Consider the following 22,978-nt stretch of genomic DNA (forward strand, 5'->3'; position numbering starts at 1 on the left):
AATGACCGCTCTAAAATGCATGAAAAAATGGTACCTAAAACATGGGCATTTTACCTAAGGTACTCGAGCAATCCGGACTACAAGAAAAATAAATACGGGACGTTCCCCTATTGGGACAGCACGCTAAACTAGACATTTGGCACGTAAAACTACGTCAAATAATTATGCATGTTTAACTAAACGTCTAATTTCTGGAATTTAACTAATTCCAAAAAACAACTCTAATATCTAATAGGCCACACAGGTGGGCGCAAGATAGTAAATCTTGCCACGGGAACAACATAGGGGGGCCAGGGGATCTTACCTTCGCGGGCTCGGCCGGATTTGAGGAGGAGGGAGGCCTGGCGGCGGGGAAGGAGGCCGACTGGGCCGGATCTGAGGAGCAGAGGGAAGGCGGCCTGGGGAGGCAGCGCTGGGCCGCTGCGGCGCGGAAGCTTGGCTGGTGCGGGGCCCACGGGGCGACGCGAGCTCGCTCGGTCAACAGGCGCCAGCGAGATCGAGATGCCGATCTGGATCGCACGCGACGGCAGCTACGAGCACACCGACGGGACGACGCCGGGCGGCGGCTGCCGGCGGGCTCCACGGTGGTGCAGGGGTCCGGCGAGGCACGGCGGGGAGGCCCCATCCAGGACCGGATCGGGCCGGATCCGACCGGCGGTGGGTGGCGGGGCAAGCTACGGTGCGGCGAGGCGGCTGCGACAGCTCCTCGCGGAGCTCCGGTGGGCAGCAACCGGAGGCCGGCGAGCGGCGGCCGGAGGCGGGGCCGACGGGGAAGGCACGAGGGGCGGCGAGGCGGCGCGCTAGAGGGCGGCGAGGCGCTCGGGAGGCCGGCGGCGCGCGGCTGCGGGAAGGAGGCGCGGGGTGCACGGGAGCACGGGAGGCGGCGGTTTCAGGCCCGGCAGGCCAGCCGTGGGCTCGCGGGCCCCACGGCGCGAGGAGGAGGTGGGAGGAGGCCACGGGAGGATTAGGGTTTCGGGGTTGGCACGGTTTTTGAGGTAGGGAAGAGGGGTTGTCTAAAAATTATGGTGGAGGGGTATTTATAGAGAAAAGAGGGACTCGGTTAACCGGAATCGCGTTCCGGATCCAACCATGCGGTCGGATTCGGACGATTCCGAAAGCGGATATGGGTACGCGGCCGTGTAGAGGGGATAACCGGAGATGAGAGGGAGAACGGGTGGCGCGGCAACACAATTTAAAACACCAGAACACGTCCGGCGGTAGACCGAATACGGTGCCGCTACGGTCGACCGTTCGGGTACCAGACGGACTCCGATCGCGACGAAACTCGACAGGCGTCCTAGCCAGAATCAATTACGACCGCATGCCAAGTTTCACCTCGATCAGAGAAAGTTTTACGCACACTTTTAAAACAGGGTTTCGAACAATGCCGCGGACGCGTGCGAGTGCGGTCGGGCTCATAACGGACAACGACGAGAACCGACAACTAACAACGGATGCAAGTTTTTGAAAACTGGCGACAACGGGGATGCCGATGCAATGCAGATGATGCGCATGATGCGATGATGATGCAACAAAATAAAATAAATCACACGACGAAAACGGAATAGAAGGGGAATCTTCTGGAACGTCGGCATCGGGCTGTCACAAACAGTCACTCAAGAGGAACTATCCTAGATACTTGGTAGATGAGAAGGCTGGCAAAGTCGATAGAAGTATACTGAATATACATGATATTGATGTGTACTTTACTAGTACTCCTAGTAGCACGAGGGTATTAGATACCGGTTCGGTTGCTAAGTATTAGTAACTTGAAATAAAAGCTACAGAATAAACGGGGACTAGCTAAAGGCGAGGTGACGATATGTGTTCGAAGTGTTTCCAAGGTTGATGTGATCAAACATCGCACACTCCCTCTGCCATCGGATTAGTGTTAAACCTAAATAATTGTTATTTGGTGTTTGCGTTGAGCATGAACATGATTAGATCGTGTTTATTGCAATACGATTATTCGTTTATAGATAATAATAGTTATTCTATTTGCTTGAATAAATACCTTCAATGGTTTACTGAATCTCGATCGTAGTGGTACACATGTTCATAATATTGATGCAAAAAGATACAAAGTAGTAATGATAGTACCACTTACTGGTGGCACTGCCGCTTGAGTTATTTTGGTATAACATGCATGAAGGAGCTCCATGCTGATGGATCTTTGTACTCACTCATTTTTGAAACGTTTGAGACATCCAAACTATGCCTATTGGTATAAACGCATGAAGAAACTCCATGCACATGGATCGTTTGGACTCACTTGATTTTGAATCACTTGAGGCAAGCGAATCATACCACATGGGCAAGATGACTGAAGGCCTCGTTTTTTCAGTGAGATGGAACAAGAAAGTAACTTGTTGGAAGTAATACATATTGATGTGTGCAGTCCAATGAGCGATGAGACACGCAGTGGATATCGTTATGTTCTTACTTCACTGACGATTTGAGTAGATACAGGAGTATTTACTTTATGAATCACAAGTCTGAAATATTGAAAAGTTCAAGCTATTTCAGAGTGAAGATCGTCGTGACAAGAGGATAAAATGTCTACGATATGATCACAAAGATGAATATCTGAGTTGCAAGTTTGGTATACAGTTAATACAATGTGGAAATTGTTTCGCAGCTCATGCCACCTGGAGCACCATAGTGTGATGGTGTCTGAACTCCATAGCCGCGCCCTATTGGATATAGTGCATACTATGATGTCTCTTATCGAAATACCACTATCATTTTGGGTTAGGCATTAGAGACAACCACGTTCACTTTAAATAGGGCACCACGTAATTCCGTTGAGATGACAACGTATGAACTATGGTTTGGAGAAACCTAAGTTGTCGTTTCTTAAAAAGTTTGGGGCTACGACGCTTATGTGAAAAAGTTCTAGTCTGGTAAGCACGAACCCAAAGCGGATAAATGCATCTTCATAGGATACCCAAAACAGTTGGGTACATCTCCTATCTCAAATCCGGAAGCAAAGTGTTTGTTCCGATAAATGGATCCTTTCTCGAGGAAAAGTTTCTCTCGAAGGAATTGAGTGGGAGGATGGTGGAAACTTGATGAGGTTACTGAACCGTCACTTCAACAAGTGTGTAGCAGGGCGCAGGAAGTTGTTCTTGTGGCGCCTACACCAATTGAAGTGGAAGCTAATGATAGTGATCATGAAACTTAGGATCAAGTTACTACAAACCTCGTAGGTCAACAAGGCCACATACTGCTACAGAGTGGTACGGTAACCCTATCTTGGAGGTCATGTTATTGGACAACAATGAACCTACGAGCTATGGAGAAGCGATGGTGGGCCCGAATTCCGGCAAATGGCTGGAGGCCATGAAATCTGAGAGAGGGTCCATGTATGAAAACAAAGTGTAGACTTTGGAAGAACTACTTGATGGTCGTAAGACTATTAAGTACAGATGGATCTTTAAAAGGAAGACAGATGATGATGGTGAAAAGTCACCATTAAGAAAAGCTCGACTTGTCGCAAAGATGTTTCCGACAAGTTCAAAGAGTTGACTATGATGAAACTTTCTCACTCGTAGCGATGCTAAAAGTCTGTTGGAATTATGTTAGCAGTTGCTGCATTATTTATGAAATATTGCACATAGGATGTCAAAACATTGTTTCCTCGACGGTTTCCTTGAGGAAAGGTTGTATGTGATACAACCAGAAGGCTTTGTCGATCCTAAGGATGCTGAAAAGTATGCAAGCTCCAGTGATCCTTCTATGGACTAGAGCAAGCATCTCAAAGTATGAATAAATACTTTGATGTGTGATCAAAGTTTTTGGTTTTATACAAAGTTTATGAGAAACTTGTATTTCCAAGAAAGTGAGCGGGAGCACTATAGAATTTCTGATGAGTATATGTGGTTGACATATTGTTGATCGAAAATGATGTAGAATTTCTGGAAAGCATATAGGGTTGTTTGAAAAGTGTTTTTCAAAGGAAAACCCGGATTAAGCTACTTGAATATTGAGCATCAAGATCTATAGAGATAGATCAAGACGCTTGATAAAAACTTTCAATGAAATGCATGCCTTGAAAAGTTTTTGAAGGAGTTCAAAATAAATCAGCAAAGAAGGAGTCCTTGGCTATGTTGTAAGGTGTGAATTTGAGTAAGACTCAAAGCCCGACCACGACAGAAGAAAGAGAAAGGACGAAGGTCGCCCCCTATGCATTAGCCACAGGCTCTATAGTATGTTATGCTCTGTACCGCACCTGATGGGTGCCTTGCCATGAATTTTTCAAGGGGTACGGAAGTGATCCACAAATGGATTACTGGGCAACGGTCAAAAGTTATCCTTAGTAACTAGTGGACTAAGGAAATTTTTCTCGATTATGGAGGTGTTAAAATAGTTCGTCGTAAAGAGTTACGCCGATGCAAGCTTTGACACTAATCCGGAAAACTCTGAGTAGTAAACCGAATTCGTATAGTGGAGCAGTCATTTGGAATAGTTCCAAAATGGCACGTTGGTAGCAGCACCTACAGGATGACATAGACATTTGTAAAGCACACTCAGATCTGAAAGGTTCACACCCGTTGACTAAAACCTCTCTCACTGGCAAGACGTGATCAAACCCCAGAACTGTATGGGTGTTAGATTCATCAAAATCACATAGTGATGTGAACTAGATTATTGACTCCAGTGCAAGTGGTAGACTGTTGGAAATATGTCCTAGAGGCAATAATAAATTGGTTGTTATTATATTTACTTGGTCATGATAATCGTTTATTATCCATGCTATAATTTTATTGTTTGGAAACTTAAATACATGTGTGGATACATAGACAAAACACTGTCCCTAGTAAGCCTCTAGTTGACAAGCTCGTTGATCAAAGATGGTTAAGGTTTCCTAGACATAGATAAGTGTTGTCACTTGATAATGGGATCACATCATTAGGATAATGATGTGATGGACAAGACCCAAACTATAAACGTAGCATATGTTCGTGTCAGTTTATTGCTAGTGTTTTCTGCATGTCAATGTATCTGTTCCTATGACCATGAGATCATGCAACTCCTGGACACCGGAGGAATATCTTGTGTGTATCAAACGTCGCAATGTAACTCGGTGACTATAAAGGTGCTCTACAGGTATCTCCAAAGGTGTTTGTTGGGTTGGCGCGAATCGAGACTGAGATTTGTCACTCCGTATGACGGAGAGGTATCTCGGGGCCCACTCGGTAATACAACATCACAATAAGCATTGCAAGCAATGTGACTAAGGAGTTAGCCACGAGATCTTGTATTACAGAACGAGTAAAGAGACTTGCCGATAACGAGATTGAACTAAGTATAGAGATAACGACGATCGAATCTCGGGCAAGTAACATACCGAAGGACAAAGGGAACAATATACGGGATTAACTGAATCCTCTTGACATGGAGGTTCAACCGATAAAGCATCGTAGAATATGTAGGATCCAATATGGGCATCCAGGTCCTGCTATTGGTTATTGACCGTAGAGGTGTCTCGGTCATGTCTGCATAGTTCTTGAACCCGCAGGGTCTACACACTTAAGGTTCGGTGACGTTTTGGTATAGTTGAGTTATAGGTGTTGGTAACCGAAAGTTGTTCGAAGTCCTGGATGAGAACCCGGACGTCACGAGGAGCTCCGGAATGGTCTGGAGGTAAAGATTCATATATAGGAAGTCCTATTTTGGTCACCAGAAAAGTTTCGGGCTCATCGATAGTGTACCAAGAGTGTCGGGAGGGTACCAGGGACCATCGGGAGTGGTGTCCCACCCCGAGGGGCCTTATGGGCTGTGGGAGGATACAAACCATTCCCTTGTAGGCTGACATAAGCTCCCACTAAGGCCCATGAGGTTTGAGAGGCAAAAACCCAAAGGTGGAAAAGGTGGAAAGGGTTTCCAAGTGGAAAGGAGGAATCCTACTCCTAGTAGGATTGGAGTAGGAGTCCTCCACCTCCAATTTCGGCCAAACCTTGAGGGTTTGAGGCTGCCTCCTCCCCTCCCTTCCTCCTATATATACTAGAGGCATTGAGGGTTTTTTGAGACACAGAAAAACAGCCACGTGGTGTCCTCTCTCTCTAGATTTGTTTCTCCTCTAGTCTAGTTTTAGCGGTGCTTAGGCGAAGCCCTGCTGGAATAGCTCCACCATCACCACCACCATGCCGTCGTGCTGGAGAACTCATCTACCTCTCCGCCCCTCTTGCTGGATCAAGAAGGCGGAGATCGTCATCGAACTGTAGGTGTGCTGAACGCGGATGTGCCGTCCGTTCGGCACTAGATCGGGATGGATCGTGATGGGATCGCGGGACATATCGTGATGAGATCGTGGGATGGGCTGCGATTTGGATCGCGAATATGTTCCACTACATCAACCGCGTTATATACGCTTCCGCTTAGCGTCTACAAGGGTATATAGATGCACTCTCCCCTCTTGTAGATGATCATCACCATGGATAGGTATTGCTTGTGCATAGGATTTTTTTGTTTCCCATGCGACGTTCCCCAACAGTAACTAGCGAGCAAGATGCACGATGTACCCAGGTTCGGGGCTCTCCGTGGGAGATAATACCCCTAGTCCTGCCGGAGTGGTTGATGAACCAGTGTTTACACGATGCTCCTTGAGCTGTTCGACGGAGGAGGAAGAAAGAGCAGCCGGCTCGCGTTCTACCTATCCAATGTGGTGTGTGTGGGTGCAAGAATGGTCGACCCTCCGCATGGAGGGTGGCCGGGGGGTTTTATATTCGAACCTACCGGCCTACAGAATGGATCTAAGGTACATCATGGGGGACCCGGCTGGCAGCCTCTCAGGCTGGCCAGGGGGCCCACTGAGGTTAAGTCTTATCGCTTGAGGGACCCACCGGCTGCAAGGCCCCATCTGGCCGTGGGGCCCGCCGGCTAGCCTATGGGATCAGTGCGTGCTCCCCACACAAGGCGTCGGTCAGCGGTACGTCTGTCTCCACTGCAGCCACACCGGGCCAGGTAATGGAGTGGGCAATGGCGTGCGGGTATTGTGCATGGTTGATGGATCGGAGCCGGCGTCGGTCAGCGGTACAACCGCCTCCACTGTAGCCATGCGTGCGCTTCTCCCTCGTACCCGTGTTGAGGTACCTTCACCTTTAATCGAAGCCCCCGTCACATCTTGGGGATTGATGCCACATGCGCCCTTTAGCCGGCTGGCGGCTTGGCCAGCCGGCCAGAGAGTAGACGGCTACTCCCCTAGCCGGCAAGTACTTCGTAGCCGGCCAGGGGAGTCAGCAGTTGAGGATACTGTTGCTCCTTTCTATACCCAAGTACAGATGAGTATGCTTGATGAGTCTACCCGGGGTTATCCTCCGTCAGTGTGTGTGTTTTTATAGAAATAAATATATGCGTATGTATATGAACGTTTGTGTCTTGTGTTTGTATTATATTAAAAATTTAAAGGATGGGTCACTTCTCCCCGTATGTCGCATTATTTTATTGAAAATCCCCTCTCTTTTTCATTAATTAACCCATAGTGAGTCTTTAAGTGAGACCGGACCTTTTTTTTTAGTATTTTAGACAAAACCTTCTAACTTTTATGTTAAATAACCCGCGGTCTATATTTTAATCATAGCGAATCTTTTTTATAATTTTACGTAAACCTCCTAAAATATGTGGTAATAACCCCGGAGTCTATTCAGAAGAAATATGTATTTTTAAATAACAATATCTGTTAAACCGTAATTCCAATTTAAACATGTTACATATGAAATTTTATTAGAAGAATGTGTAGAGTTTGAATATGTTGTTGTTTTACATGTTAAATATTTTTAAAATACTATATAGGATACAATGTTAATTAATATTTGTCTTTATTTCATATCAACGATATGTATTGTAACATATAAACTTAAAACGTCAATATTTGAAAAATGTTATAATCCTTGGACATGATGTACGTGCACTAGGTTTTCTCTTTGTACATATTTCATGATCTAAGACTTTATGTACGTACCTTTTTTTGACATAATTCACATGCGTGCTTACCAACGGACTACATTTTCTTAGTGAATACACAAACAATTTTTATAGGATATACATGCATTTATAAAATTGATGAACATTAAAAGTATATGGAGGTTTATTTTAAAGACATCCAAACTATTCATCTGATACTAATGAATGTCAATAGTTGATTTTTTTAGGATAACAGTTAAATTGATAAGTTCAATTTTAATTTGCGTTTCATTTATTGTATGTGATGGCTATATATATAGGCTTTTTTAAATTTTTTGAAACAGGCAATATGATTTTTTTAAAAGGAGTTTCAAACCCTCGTCCTCTGCATCAATCCATGCATACGACCATCTTTATTAATTATTCAACATAGATCTAACAAAAACATACATCAAACCACCCGAAGCCACCACTCACACCTACGAAACTCGATAATGTGAAGTGTTCTCACTTCCCATATCTAAAACCGGTGTCGTCATCGATTCATCCACATAACGTATCGGAACCCACCGGTGCAGCAGATCTAAAGCGTACACAACATGCACACGTTTTAGATGCCGCCATCATCATCAGGCCGCTGACCCATCTTCAGGAGAGAGATCTGTATCATCCTTGCCAGTCAGTCCATCCGTCGACGCCACCACGACTCGCCAGTCCACATGCAAAGATTGTGGAAGATCTGTCATGCGTAGCACCTGCCTACCTGGCATGACACAGCGTAGCACCTGTCGACCATGCATGACTTGACATCTCCATCGAAAGCTCCGTGCAAGATGATCGACGCCATCACAGCGTCAAACAACGTCATCGCCATGCGCTCATTCGTCCAGACACGAAGATTCTGAAAGAACTGTCGTGCGTAGCACCTACCAACCACGCATGACTCAGCGTAGCACCTGTCGACCAAACATGACTTGACAGTTCCACCAAATCTTCGGGTCAGACGAAACCGCTCCATCTCCTGAGCACTGCTCCACAAACGATGCTCTCAAGAAAGAAACGACACCGCAATACGACACCACGCCGATGATGTCTGAGTATGGTCGTATGTGTACACCATCAATATGATGAGTCGGAATCAAAATTGGATCAAAATGATAGTGTCTTACGTAAAAAAATATTTACTACTTAGTACAACGCACGGCATATTTGTTGGTATTAAAAAAAAGCAAAACAGGTCGAAAGCGCTGAAACCGGCGGCGACCCTATGCGCACGTCCGTCCGTATGTTGCACCGCACGGCCGCCCCACGGAAAATCATCGCTGCCCTTCATGGCGGGCGTGACGGAACGCGGCATTAACGGTGGGTACGGCGCAGCTGTCCGGCCCGTGAATAGGTTTCCGTCTCTCAAGAAGCATCTCACCTGCGCACAACGTATACACAGCTGTTTGCTGGCGCGTATCCAATTCCATTTTCCGTTTGTGCGCCTCCTTTCGAGAGTGGCTACCTAGCTACTAGCTAGGAGTGGAATGGGGGAGGTGGACGATGAGGTTTTGCCTGGGAATATTTCTTCACGCACACGCTTCAGGGCTCCATCACATGCCATCCAGGAATTAGTAGGGCTAGCAAAATACGGACTATCTGCAGGGCGCAATGTTGAGCATTGATTCATGCGCGTACTACGTAGGTCCAAAACGGTCGCGATCCTTGTACAGCTGGGTCGCGTACGAGCGACGCACGTCGGACGTATAGCTTTCGTGTATGTGGAGCTAGTGCAGATTAACCACTTTACTGCTTGGCATGAGCGGCTCGCTAACCACGTCCGTGCGTTCAGCCGGGGCCAGGATATACAGTGCTCCGGTTGATGACAAAGTTCCGAGCGACCCTAATAATTTTCCCGGGGACAGATCAGTATAAATGAGAGCTCGGGGGACCAACTGACCCACCCGCGCATACGTACATCACGCATGTGCAAACAAAGTGTCATCCATCGGAAAACGCGCCTACTCTTAAACTGCCACAAACAGCACTGTCAGGAGGGTTTTGAACCGATACGATACATCTTCGTCTTGGTCACGGGTGAACAAAAGCCGATTAGGGTTGCCGTGGCTCCTGTCCCCCCGTCGACGATCCGCCTCGCCGGCATGTACTGTTTTTTCTAGATTTCTCTGTTTCAGTCGGATGTCTTGCTCAGAATGGCGAAGCGGCGGCTATGCATTCAAGTCGGAATAGTATCCTTTGTCAAGCCCTCGACTAGCGGTGCGGTCAACGACAATAGAAAATATGCGAAGGTTTTGCCTTGTGGTATTTGGTTGGGTGCTGTAGCGACCCGACTCAAAATGAGTCAAGCCTTTGTGTGTATCTGTGTCATTCCTGAATCAATATGCTGGCACACACAGTACATCAATGTATATATCAAAGTGCAATCATATATAACGTAAAATTGATATATACTTCAAAAGCTCAACGTAAACAGTCAACCGATTGGAGTTCTAATAAACACCAACGACAGGTTGAGTGCAGACCGTAACCCTGAATCGTAATCTTACTCGTCGAAGAAAAATATCTGCAACATAAAACGTTGCAGCCGTGTAGGTCAGCATATTGAATATGCCGGCAAATCACAAAAGAGATGGATGAAAAATATCATCTATACTATATGCATATATGACAGGTGGAGCTGTAGTTTAAGTTTTGCGTAAAGCAAATTTTTCCTACAACAAGAGAGAGAATAAAAGCAAAATTTACTATATTGTTGGTTGTTAACGAGAAGGTTCCACCAACCAATTTTCATACCCAAGTTATAAATATTACCCACATCAATAATAAATGGTGTTGAGAATTCCTGATAACTTCGTCTCAAGTTGTCCATGACTGTGGACACGGCTAATCGATTAGGTTTGAGTACTCTGCAGAGTTTTGCAGACGTTCCCCACAAGATTTGATCGCCTCCGTTGAAGTCCTCGCACTTTAGGGTATTTGAGAATCGGATGATCAAAACATGGTCTTTCAACGGGTTCCTCTGAGCCTCTGTCGGTGTCCATCCAATCCTACCGTTCTTCTACATCTCATAGCACCGCTCGTCCAGAGTCACCACGTTGTCCAACCAAGCCAGAGCCCATAATGACTTGTGGTTGTGCAGGTAAGCCTTGGGTCTTGAAAATATTCATCCATCTCTTTGAGCGTGGGTGAAGCTTTCTGCAAGATGTCATGACGTTTCTCCATGCATCCCGGGTCCTCCCGCTGGTTTATCCCAGGGAGTCCATCTGAACCGTCCTTCACCCAGAGGTATATTTCGTTCTGAGGTCTTGCAAGTCTTGGAGTCATCAGGTCTTGATTATTAAGTTTCTCACAACACTCATGATAAACACTCAACCAAAACCCTGTCTACTAAAAGCATAGCAAAATAAAATTCATCGTCCCGGGCCAAGTAACAAGGGTGATGGGTGTCTACCACATGATACTACATCAAGATCCAAATTTCCAAGTACCTACTTTGCATGCAATTGGGTGAAGAAAGGTTGTAACTAATGCAATAAAACCATAGGTAAAAATATGATCAATGTGAACTTGTCTCGTATTACTTGATGAAGATAGTCGCTCTCATAATCCTGATAATTTTATTCGACACACTGTGAGCAATCTATCGTAAACGAATAACATTCAATAAACATTCATGCCAAAAGGAAGAACCAAAAGAAAATAAGAACAAAACATGTCTTGGTGCAAAATAACAACATACCAAGATTTAATAAGAAAAGATAGAGCCTTATGGTGTTGTAACAGGAAAGGTGAAAGGGGTCAACTCAAAAGAGTCAAAGGATGATCAACTATCGCTATATAATCTCGACTTGCATACACTATGGGAGATGATAAAAAAAATTGGGAGACCAACATGAATGTTGTTTGACAAATAGTATAAGACATAAGAATTTATTTGTAGAAAGAACTTCTTAAAATGGAGCACTACAACTACAACACAAGTTATAGCGAATTGAAGTATGAATTGAATTTTCATTCAGAAGGTCAAAATAAGTTGAACTTAAGTACGATGGTTATGTACAAAAATATATGACATGAGTATTTAGGGGTAAAAGGAATCAATTGAAAAGGTGTTACGATTTGCAAGATAAGATCAAATGAATGTTCGAATACAAATTTGAATCGCTCAAATTTGTAAGGTTCAAAGGTTGAAATTAATGAAGCTACTGCAAACGGGAGGTCAATAGGAACATGTAGAAAAAAGAATTACTAGATTTCGAATAACGGATCAAAAGATATAAGTAATTCAATATGTCACTGAATCTAGTTAGAACGCGATGTGGCAACACTATTGTGGACTAATGGAGTAATGACTATGATCGATATTATATGTTGGGAAGATAACACTAATTGATACCGTCGTGGGTATAAGTCTGACAGTAGAAGTATGGGGTACGAAAGGATGGGCAGAGCCTTAGCTACGGCGAGGATGTATAAGTTCAGGCCCCTCTACGGTGGAGGTAAAAGCCCTACGTCTCAGTGCTCTTGGGAGCTTTGTGTCGAGTGGATTATAGGATTACAGCAAGTGCCAACCCTTGCACCAGTGGGGAAGGGCGGCTTATATAGAGTGCGCTGCCCTTCATAATGGCCCGGTGGACAAGGGTGGAATAGTGGCGAATAAATGCCTACGTTACAGGTAACGTATGCTTTAAATGCCAATAATGGTGTATGAAAACGTATGACCATTGCCCTCCTGGGAGGTTACGATGTACAGAGTGGATTCCAGTCGGTACGTTAGATATGCTCCGAGTGGATCGTCGCCGACTGGATGATGGGGGCGTCCTTAGTTCAGTCGGAACTGTCTAAGGGCCTTGTCTTCTATGAAGGGTAGTCCTTGGGTAGGACCTATAGGACAGACCTATGACCCAACCCTGGGACTATAACCCCATCATTAGTCCCGAATGGATCGGGGTTGGAACGATGAAGTAATGTCTGGAGTTTGGAACCGACTGGTATTGAGGTGACTTTAGCGTTGTTTGCCTCGATTCATTGTTATCTTTTCAGCTAGTGATCCGAGTGAATACGCGAGTGAAACGAACCGTCAGGGACCGAGTGCTTCCGCGGAATCTTTCGACGTGACTGGTCAAACTGACAGCGCCGGATTTTCCGGGATCCTCAAATTTCGGTTGCCGCGCGCTCAGCGGGGATGACGACATCGCCATCGAGTAGGTTTTGCCTCCTCGATTACCGCGCCGTTATCTTCTCCACTAACCTCGCAGCGGCCGGTTGGGGGGATAAGATCCTCGGCCCACCTGCAAGTGACCCAGTCGGAAGCCTATTAAAGCCCCCCCGGCGGGATTTCCTGTTGCGCTGCTCATCCTCCTCCCATTAATCTTGCTTCTCCCGCAGCTCTCCGCACACCTCAAGCCACCTCCTTCCCCTCCTCCTCTGCGAATCCATCGCCCTCGCCATGACGAAGGGGCAGACTAGCAAGCTCGAGGCACAGAAGAAGAAGAAGAAGGGGGAGCCTCCACTCAGCGGCGGCAGTGGGCGCTGCCGGCAGGCTGGATCCAGGGGGACTTCCTCCCCTCCTCGGTGACGTAGAACGACGTCCTGGAGCTGGTGGAGCACGGCATGGTCGCCAACAAGTCCTTGAGGCTACCGGAAGGCGAGACGGAGCCGGCGTCGAAGGAGGGGGAGCGCGTTCTGCTGCTCAGCCACGTGGCCAGAGGCTTCTCCTTGCCTCCCCATCCTTTCTTCCGAGGTATCATGACTTACTTCGGGGCGCAGCTCCATCACTTTCCTCCGAACGCAATAGCTCACCTTGCTGCATTCGTCACCCTCTATGAGTGCTTCATAGGATGTCCTCCCCACTGGGGGCTCTTTAAGTATGTCTTCTCCGCTAGATCCCAGACTGTCAAAAAGCTTAGCCAGTCGGACGATAAGACACACATCCTCCAGCTCTGCGGGGGTTTAGGCTTCCAGAAGAAAACAAAGAGCAGCTATCCCTCCCTCCAGCTATCCGAGTCAGTTAGGAACTGGCAATCGTCCTGGTTCTATTAACATGACATTGCTTGTCCGAATGCTTCGAGTGGGTTGCCACCTTTCAGTTTAGACCGTCCGGGCCCTCCCAGGAAGCTTGCGCTCTCTAAGGGAGAAAGAACCCAGATCCAGCCTTTGGTCGACGCGCTGATAACCGTCGTCCGTAAGGGAGTCACCGGCACGGACCTGCTGGAGACTTTTCTGGGTCGGCGCATCCAGCCGCTGCAGGCCCGAGACCACGCCATGTGGCACTACGCGGGGCCTTCGGATTCCACTCGGTCTCATCCAGAGGACGTGAGCGGGGAGACTATGAGCGCGTGGGTCCGCAACATCACAGGCGCGTGTGATAACCCCGTGGGAGCCCGGCGGGTGAAGCCCTTCCGCGCCGAAAATCCTCCTCCGAATGAGGTGAGTACATGTTGTCGAGTGCTTTTAATCTTCTCAGCTTTATTGCTTTTCTTGTCCCGCTGACTGACGTTGCCGACTGTGTTTTGTGCATGAGTGAACTAATTGGCATTCTGCAGTCTCGAACGGGAATCCAGCCGAGGAAGAGGAGGGCAGCCAGGAGGGCAGCGCGGATAGCGCCGAGTACGTCTCTGACAGTGGGGAGACGGAGGAGGAGACGGAAGAGGAGGAGGAGGAAGAGGGAGAGCAGAGCTCGCCACCCTCACCACCAGAGCACCGAACCAAGCACCGTCATGACCCCGCTGCTCCGCCGGCTCCTCCCGCGGCCCCGAATGCTCTGCCAGCTCCTCCCGTGGCTCCGAGTGCTCGGAGCGTGAAGAGAACCAGGGGTGATTCTGCCGAGCCCGTGAACCAGCCGTCCAAGGTGGCCAAACCTAGTGGGCCTAAACCTCGGAAAGCCTTGCCCCGAATGAGGATCGCTGTTCCGGTCGCCTCAGCGTAAGTACCTTTACTCTTTCATTCTTCCTTCAATATCCGATTGAACTCCTCTTTTTGGGAATTCATGTTTATCCGTCGAGTGGATTTCACTCAACAGAGCTGCTACCTCCGCCACCTCTCTTCCGCGCCAGGACGATGACCCCATGGACACGGATAACGCCGCCACGTCCCAGCAAGGTACGTTGTCACGACTCCGAGAGCTGTATTACTGTTTCGCGAGTGCTGTCTTTGATCTTGACCTTTTTCTGGAACTTCACCATGTTCAGTCGGGCTTCCTTCGGAGGTGATCCATCTGGATGACGATGACCTAAGGAGGTCCGAGCCAGCTTTGGCGCATGTCCCTGGGGTTATCCAACCTGCTGCCAATCCCGCCATGAACGTGCCGCCGACTGAGACGGTGGCCCTCACGACGGAACCGACTGGAGCGGAGCTCGGGATGCCCAGGGAGCCTTCTGCCGCGCCGGGTCCATTGGCCGTTCAATATGATGCCCGACGTCTCCCGGAAGATCAGGTAGGAGCCGCCAAGGACGCCATGATGCAGGTGGAGCTGATGGTGGGCGACGCCAAGGGAGCGTATGACTCCATCGCGTCCCTGTACAAGAAGAGCTTGGAGCTTCGGGACGATATCCGAGTAAGTGCGCTAGTAAGTGTTTACTTTCCTCTTGGAACCCACTGGGTGTTTCAGCGAGGTACTCAGATGCAATAGGTTTGTTTTGCATTGGGTTCACTCTGAGTGAACCCAGTGGGTGTAGTCCCCGAGACTTGTGCCGAGTGCTTGCACCGGCAGTTGTCTTTATATGTATTTTCCGTAATCTGAACATATGAGAGCTGATTTGCCCGAATGGTACCAGTGGGGGCACTCCGAGTGCACCCACTGGGTGTAGTCCCCGAGAGTAGTGTTACTCGGGTCTAGAGATAGGAATCTCATAGTGTTGTTGGTTTGCTATGGAGCTCAATAGGGCCGACCTGTTCGAGCTTCATACCAGTGGGGTCACTCTCAGTGAACCCACTGGGTGTAGTCCCCGAGACCGCTGTCGATTGCTTGCATCGGCAGGGGTCTGAAGAATTTTGATCTTTGATTGTTTTGTCATATCTGTCGAGACTTTTTCCTTGTTGAATGTGGCTGATCCTCCCTTTGTGTCTCTTTGGCAGAAGACTTGTGAAATGGGATCTGCGTACAATGCTCTGAAGGCTGAGAAGACTCAACTTGTTGCGGACTTGGAGGTGGCTGTGAATGACATGGCTGGCATGAAGAAGGCTCTCGCTGACCAAGAGAATTCTTTGGAGGAATCTCTGGAAACCAACAAGGCACTGGTGGCCGAGGTAGAAAAGATGAAGAAGGAGAGATCTGACTGGATGGCCCAGCTGAAGGTGATGAACACTCGGTGCAGAGCACATGAGAACTACGTCAGCGACTCGGCGAGGAAGATGGTCGCACTGCTTGGTGGTAAGTTCTTGCCGAGCGCTTTTTGACTTTGGAGTTCACTCCACGCTTATTTTCTGCTTGTCTTTTCTTTGCAGATTTTTGTCGGGACGTTGAGGCTGAAGCAGCCGAAATTGAACGATCGCTTGTTCCGAATGTTCCACTCGGCGATGAAGCTAACCGGGACATGCTCCGAGCGCATTCTCGCCTTAACAGGGTGGGCCCTTTCATTGGCCGCCTGAGAAAAGTTGTCGGCCGAATTGACAAGGAGCTGTGGCCTGAAGACGACTCCTGGAACGAAATAGATGGGTTGATGACTCGGCTGGAGGACGTCCCAAGCAGAGTGCAGGCATGGAAGAAGTCTGTCGGTCGGTGTGGTGCGGACATGGCGCTATCTCTGGTCCGAGTGCACTGCAAGGAAGCCCGTGAAGAAAAGCTGAAGACGTTGCAGGTCGCCAACACCAAGAAGCTTCGATTTTAAGATTTCATGGAGACCTTCCTCTACACAGCCACTCGGATTGCAGATGGCATCGACCTCGACACCTTTGTGGAGCTTGCCAGTCCCGGCGACGCTTGATAAACTTTATGCTGAACGCACATTTACCTCGGTATGCCAAGTGGAGTCTGTAATAAACTTTGGCCACTGCTGTTGGCCGGTAGATTCGTGGTTCGGTGTGGATAAACTTGATTCACACCGAGCCGACTGATCGTAGATCCAACTTGAATTCGAATAGGATCTTTTGCTCTTCTTTCGCTGAGTTTTTTTTGACACGATTTTGGCTCGTGGTTTTTGTTTGGGCGTCTCTTTGTGAAACCAATGGCAACCATGTGGAGCATGTAGTTGTCAGTTGTCTTCATGTCCACATGAGCCTCAATGAGTGTCTGCTAAGCCTCCGAGTGGATCTCGAGTGCCCACTCGGAGGAAGCTTTTTTACTTAGGCGACTCTGGTTCGCATCTAAGTCTCCGAGTGTGACTTTTGGTGCACACTCAGAGCGAGTTTTTACTTAGGCGACTCTGGGTCGCGGCTAAGTCTCCGCGTGTGACTGGTAGTGCACACTCGGAGCGAGTTGTTTACTTAGGCGACTCTGGGTCGCAGCTAAGTCCCCGAGTGTGACTTTTCGTGCACACTCGGAGCGAGTTGTTACTCATGTAGTTGTCAGTTGTCTTCACATCCACATGAGCCTCAATGAGGGTCTGCTAAGCCTCCGAGTGTATCTCGAGTATACACTCGGAGGAAGCTTTTTACTTAGGCGACTCTGAGTCGCAGCTAAGTCCTCAAGTGTGACTTTTCGTGCACACTCGGAGTGAGTTTGTACTTAGGCGACTCTGGGTCGCAGCTAAGTATCCGAGTGTGACTTTTAGTGCACACTCGGAGCGAGTTCGTACTTAGGCGACTCTGGGTCACAGCTAAGTCTCTGAGTGCGACTTTTAGTGCACACTCGGAGCGAGTTTTTACTTAGGCGACTCTGGGTCGCAGCTAAGTCTCCGAGTGTGACTTTTAGTGCACACTCGGAGCGAGTTTTTACTTAGGCGACTCTGGGTCGCAGCTAAGTCCCCGAGTGTGACTTTTAGTGCACACTCGGATCGAGTTTGTACTTAGGCGACTCTGGGTCGCAGCTAAGTCTCCGAGTGTGACTTTTAGTGCACACTCGGAGCGAGTCTGTACTTAGGCAACTCTGGGTCGCAGCTAAGTCCCCGAGTGTGACTTTTAGTGCACACTCGGAGCGAGTTTGTACTTAGGCGATTCTGGGTCGCAGCTAAGTCCCCGAGTGTGACTTTTAGTGCACACTCGGAGTTAGTTTTTTAGACCGGAGTCTGCAAACGCGGAAGAATTTTGAATCGGCAAGAAATCAATCTGCTTTGTATTACTTCAAGGATACTTGTTCTTTACATTGTCTCCGTCGGCGGTTATGTGTAGAAGCGCTTCAGAGATCTCCATTCCATGCTCGCGGCTCATCCGTTTCCTTGTCGAGGTTGTAGAGTCGATATTCTCCGTTGTTCAGCACCTTAGAGATGATGAACGGTCCTTCCCAGGCGGGAGCCAACTTGTGTGGTCTCTGCTGATCCACTCGGAGCACCAGGTCGCCTGCTTGGAATGTGCGGCTCCTGACGTGCCGCGCGTGAAACCGCCGCAGATCTTGTTAATAAATTGTTGAACGGATCAGTGCCATCTCGCGCTCTTCTTCTAGAAGATCCACTCCGTCTTGCCTGGCTTGCTCTGCTTCGGCTTCGGAGAAGAGTTCGACTCGTGGAGAGTTGTGAAGCAAGTCACTCGGAAGGACTGCCTCTGCTCCATAAACAAGGGAAAACGGGGATCGCCCTGTCGATCTATTCGGAGTTGTGCGGAGGCCCCACAGCACCGAAGGCAGCTCGGTGCCCCATGCATCGGCGGCATGTCCAACTTCTCGCAGGAGTCGAGGCTTCAACCCTTGAAGAATAAGACCATTCGCCCGCTCTGCTTGCCCGTTTGTTTGGGGGTGCGCCATGATGCAAAATCCACTCGGATACCTTGGCCTGTGCAAACCTTTGAACCTGTCCGAGTCAAAGTTTGTGCCATTGTCGATGATTATGCTGTGCGGAACCCCGTATCTGGCGATGATGTCTCTGATAAATTTGATGGCCGTAAGGGCGTCAAGCTTCTTGATAGCCTTGGCTTCAATCCACTTGGTAAACTTGTCGACTGCTACCAGCAGATGAGTGAATCCTCCTTAGCCTGTTCTGAATGGTCCGACTGTATCTAATCCCCACACGACGAATGGCCAAGCAAGAGGAATTGTCTTCAGCGTAGACGTTGGCTTGTGGGACTTGTTTGAATAGAACTGACAACCTTCGCAACGGTCGACCATATCTTTTGCCATTTCATTTGCCTGCAACCAGAAGAAACAAGCTCCGAATGCTTTGGCGACGATTTCTCTTGAGGAGGCATGATGACCGCAGGTTCCCGAGTGAATTTCTTCCAAGATTAACTGCCCCTCCTCAGGAAAGATACACCGCTGAAGGACGCTGTCGTGGTAATGATTCCGACAATAGAAAGAGGATAGGATAACGGAGCATGATCTATCAAGATGCACATGGGTGACACGGTGGTTTTAGCGAGTTCAGGCCTCTCACGATGGAGATAACAACCCTACGTCTCGTGCTCCGGAGAGGCTTTGTTTTATCTGTCATGGAGATGAGCTACATGGTATAGAGAGAGCCAGAGCTCCAGGACAGGAATGAGCCCGCCCGGGGGAGAAGAAGAAGATGTCCCTTATCTATGTGGAGGGGGGTGGCTTATATAGAGTGCGCCACCTCCTCACCTCTTATGTTACAAGATGGGGCATTGATGCCATAATGTCAGCCCACTACAGATGTCTTGCCGACTGTTGGTATTTGCATGACCGAGTGAGTCATACGACCGAGTGGTTGACATTCCATCCGAGTGGATGGAATGTACTTGTCTGAGTGGATCCGTACCGAGTGGATTAGATGTTGTCACGATCCAGTAGGAATTTCCCTTGTAGTCCTTAAACTAATAATGAGGTGCCCTTGGGTAGGACGTATTGGTGAGACCTATGACCCTACCCTAGGGCTATATCCCCGTCAGACGCGTGAAACACTTTCCCTGTATAGCTGGTCATCAATGAAGGTGAAGGACTTCGACCTGCAAACAATCTGCCTAGCTTGGACTTCGTCTTCTGGTAACTCTTGCCTCAGGATGTACGCAATGAACGGCACAGTCCATTCGGGAATGACAGCTAGAATCTCCATGATCAAATCAACCACAACGGGGACCTCGACTTCAGTCTGATCTGTTGAGCTCTTCGGTTGTACTGGTTCCTCTGTAAAAGGGTCTTCTTTTACTGAGGGGAGGTGTAGGTGCTCGAGGCAGACATCGCTCGGGACCGGTCTCCGAGTGGATCCAAGCTTTGCCAATTCATCTGCTACTTGGTTTTTCACTCGGGGAACATGATGAAGTTCCAGGCCTTCGAACTTCTGCTCGAGCTTCCTTATTGCGTTGCAGTATGCAGTCATGGTGGGGTTCCTTACATCCCACTCCTTCATTACTTGATTAACCACTAGATCTGAGTCGCCATAGACCATCAGGCGACGGACGCCGAGTGAGATGGCCATGCGCAACCCGTAAAGGAGAGCTTCGTACTCTGCTTCATTGTTGGAGGAATCAAAATGGATCTGCAACACATACTTGGGTTTATCACCTTTCGGGGATATGAGCACTACGCCGGCGCCGGAGCCATTCAACATCTTGGACCCATCGAAGAACATGGTCCAATGAGCCGAGTAGATGTGAGTCGGTTGCTGTTGTTCTACCCATTCTGCTATGAAGTCAGCAAGAGCTTGAGACTTTATAGCTTTCTTGGATTCGAACTTGATGTCGCAGTATAGCATCTCCATTGCCCACTTTGCCACTTCTACCCTAGGGCTATATCCCCGTCATTAGCCCCCGAATGGATCAGGGTCCAAGTGGTGAAGGTGTCGATGTAAATCTTGTAGCAGCAGACCGAACTTGAACGTGCTTCAGGGCCTTGTAAAATTATGCGTTGATTGAAGTCTTCATCATTCGCCGTGATCGATTCCGCTGAGTAGTACGTCCGAGTGAACTTAAGAATTGAAGTAGATCCGAGTGACCAACAGGATCTTGAGACTCTGACTGACTGTTGGTAGTCAGTTGGAATCTGTTGAATCTGTTGAACTTGGATGTTGTTGGTGGACCTGACCAAGCAGAATGTTTCTTTTTTGTATTTCTCTTCCTGTGGGGGCACGCTCAGTGCACCCACTGGGTGTAGGCCCCGAGCCTCTGTCGGACTAGATGAGTCTGGCAGAGGGTTTAAGACTTTCAGTGCTTGTCATGTTGAATGTTTGTTGAATCTGCATTATATGATTTCTGGATCAAAGTCAAGTCTCCGAGTGTATTTTTTAACTTCCCGAGTGTGGAGCGTGTCTGTACTCGGAGTAGTTTAGGCGATACAGAGTCGCAGCTAAGCCTCCGTGTGTGGAGCATGTCCGTACTCGGAATTGTTTTTAACTTAGGCGATACAGAATCGCAGCTAAGCCCCCGAGTGTGGAGCATGTCCGCACTCGGAGTTGTTTTTAACTTAGGCGATACGGAGTCGCAGCTAAGTCCCCAAGTGTGGAGCGTGTCCGCACCCGGAGTTGTTTTTAATTTAGGCGATACGGAGTCGCAGCTAAGCCTCCGAGTGTGGAGCATGTCCGCACTCGGAGTTGTTTTAACTTAGGCGATACGGAGTCACAGCTAAGTCCCCGAGTGGGGAGCGTGTCCGTACTCGGAGTTGTTTTGACTTAGGCGACACGGAGTCGCAGCTAAGCCCCCGAGTATGGAGCGTGTCCGTACTCGGAGCTGTTTTGACTTAGGCGATACGGAGTCGCAGCTAAGCCTCCGAGTGTGGAGCGTGTCCGTACTCGGAGTAGTTTTTAACTTAGGCGATACGGAATCGCAGCTAAGCCCCCGAGTGTGGAGCGTGTCCGTACTCGGAGTAGTTTCTAACTTAGGCGATACAAAATCGCAGCTAAGCCCCCAAGTGTGGAGCATGTCCGCACTCGGAGTTGTTTTGACTTAGGCAATACGGAGTCGCAGCTAAGCCTCCGAGTGTGGAGCGTGTCTGCACTCGGAGTTGTTTTTAACTTAGGCGATACGGAGTCGCAGCTAAGCCTCCGAGTGTGGAGCGTGTCTGCACTCGGAGTTGTTTTTAACTTAGGCGATACGGAGTCGCAGCTAAGCCTCCGAGTGTGGATCGTGTCCGTACTCGGAGTTGTTTTGACTTAGGCGACACGGAGTCGCAGCTAAGCCCCCGAGTGTGGAGCGTGTCCGTACTCGGAGTTGTTTTGACTTAGGTGATACGGAGTCGCAGCTAAGCCTCCGAGTGTGGAGCGTGTCTGCACTCGGAGTTGTTTTTAACTTAGGCGATACAGAGTCGCAGCTAAGCCTCCGAGTGTGGAGCATGTCTGCACTCGGAGTTGTTTTTAACTTAGGCGATACGGAGTCGCAGCTAAGCCTCCGAGTGTGGAGCGTGTCCGTACTCGGAGTTGTTTTGACTTAGGCGACACGGAGTCGCAGCTAAGCCCCCGAGTGTGGAGCGTGTCCGTACTCGGAGTAGTTTTGACTTAGGCGATACGGAGTCGCAGCTAAGCCTCCGAGTGTGGAGCGTGTCCGTACTCGGAGTAGTTTCTAACTTAGGCGATACAGAATCGCAGCTAAGCCCCCGAGTGTGGAGCGTGTCCGTACTCGGAGTAGTTTCTAACTTAGGCGATACGGAATCGCAGCTAAGCCCCCGAGTGTGGAGCATGTCCGCACTCGGAGTTGTTTTGACTTAGGCGATACGGAGTCGCAGCTAAGCCTCCGAGTGTGGAGCGTGTCTGCACTCGGAGTTGTTTTTAACTTAGGCGATACGGAGTCGCAGCTAAGCCTCTGAGTGTGGAGCGTGTCCGTACTCGGAGTTGTTTTGACTTAGGCGATACGGAGTCGCAGCTAAGCCTCCGAGTGTGGAGCGTGTCCGTACTCGAAGTAAGAAGCATCCGGTCGAGTGACGGTGCTCGGAGCGACCGAGCGACGAAGGAGCGTTCAGTAAAATGATGGCGCGCGGGGCGGCCGGGTGACGATGACGTTTCTCGCCGAGTGGTGATGGACGGAGCCGCCGAGTGGATATGGAAGTGTCCAAGTACAATAGCTCGCAACGCATCGGAGGAGTTTCCCCATGTTCAGA

Source organism: Hordeum vulgare, chromosome 2H (assembly GCF_904849725.1).
Source record: "Hordeum vulgare subsp. vulgare chromosome 2H, MorexV3_pseudomolecules_assembly, whole genome shotgun sequence".
NCBI lineage: Eukaryota > Viridiplantae > Streptophyta > Magnoliopsida > Poales > Poaceae > Hordeum > Hordeum vulgare.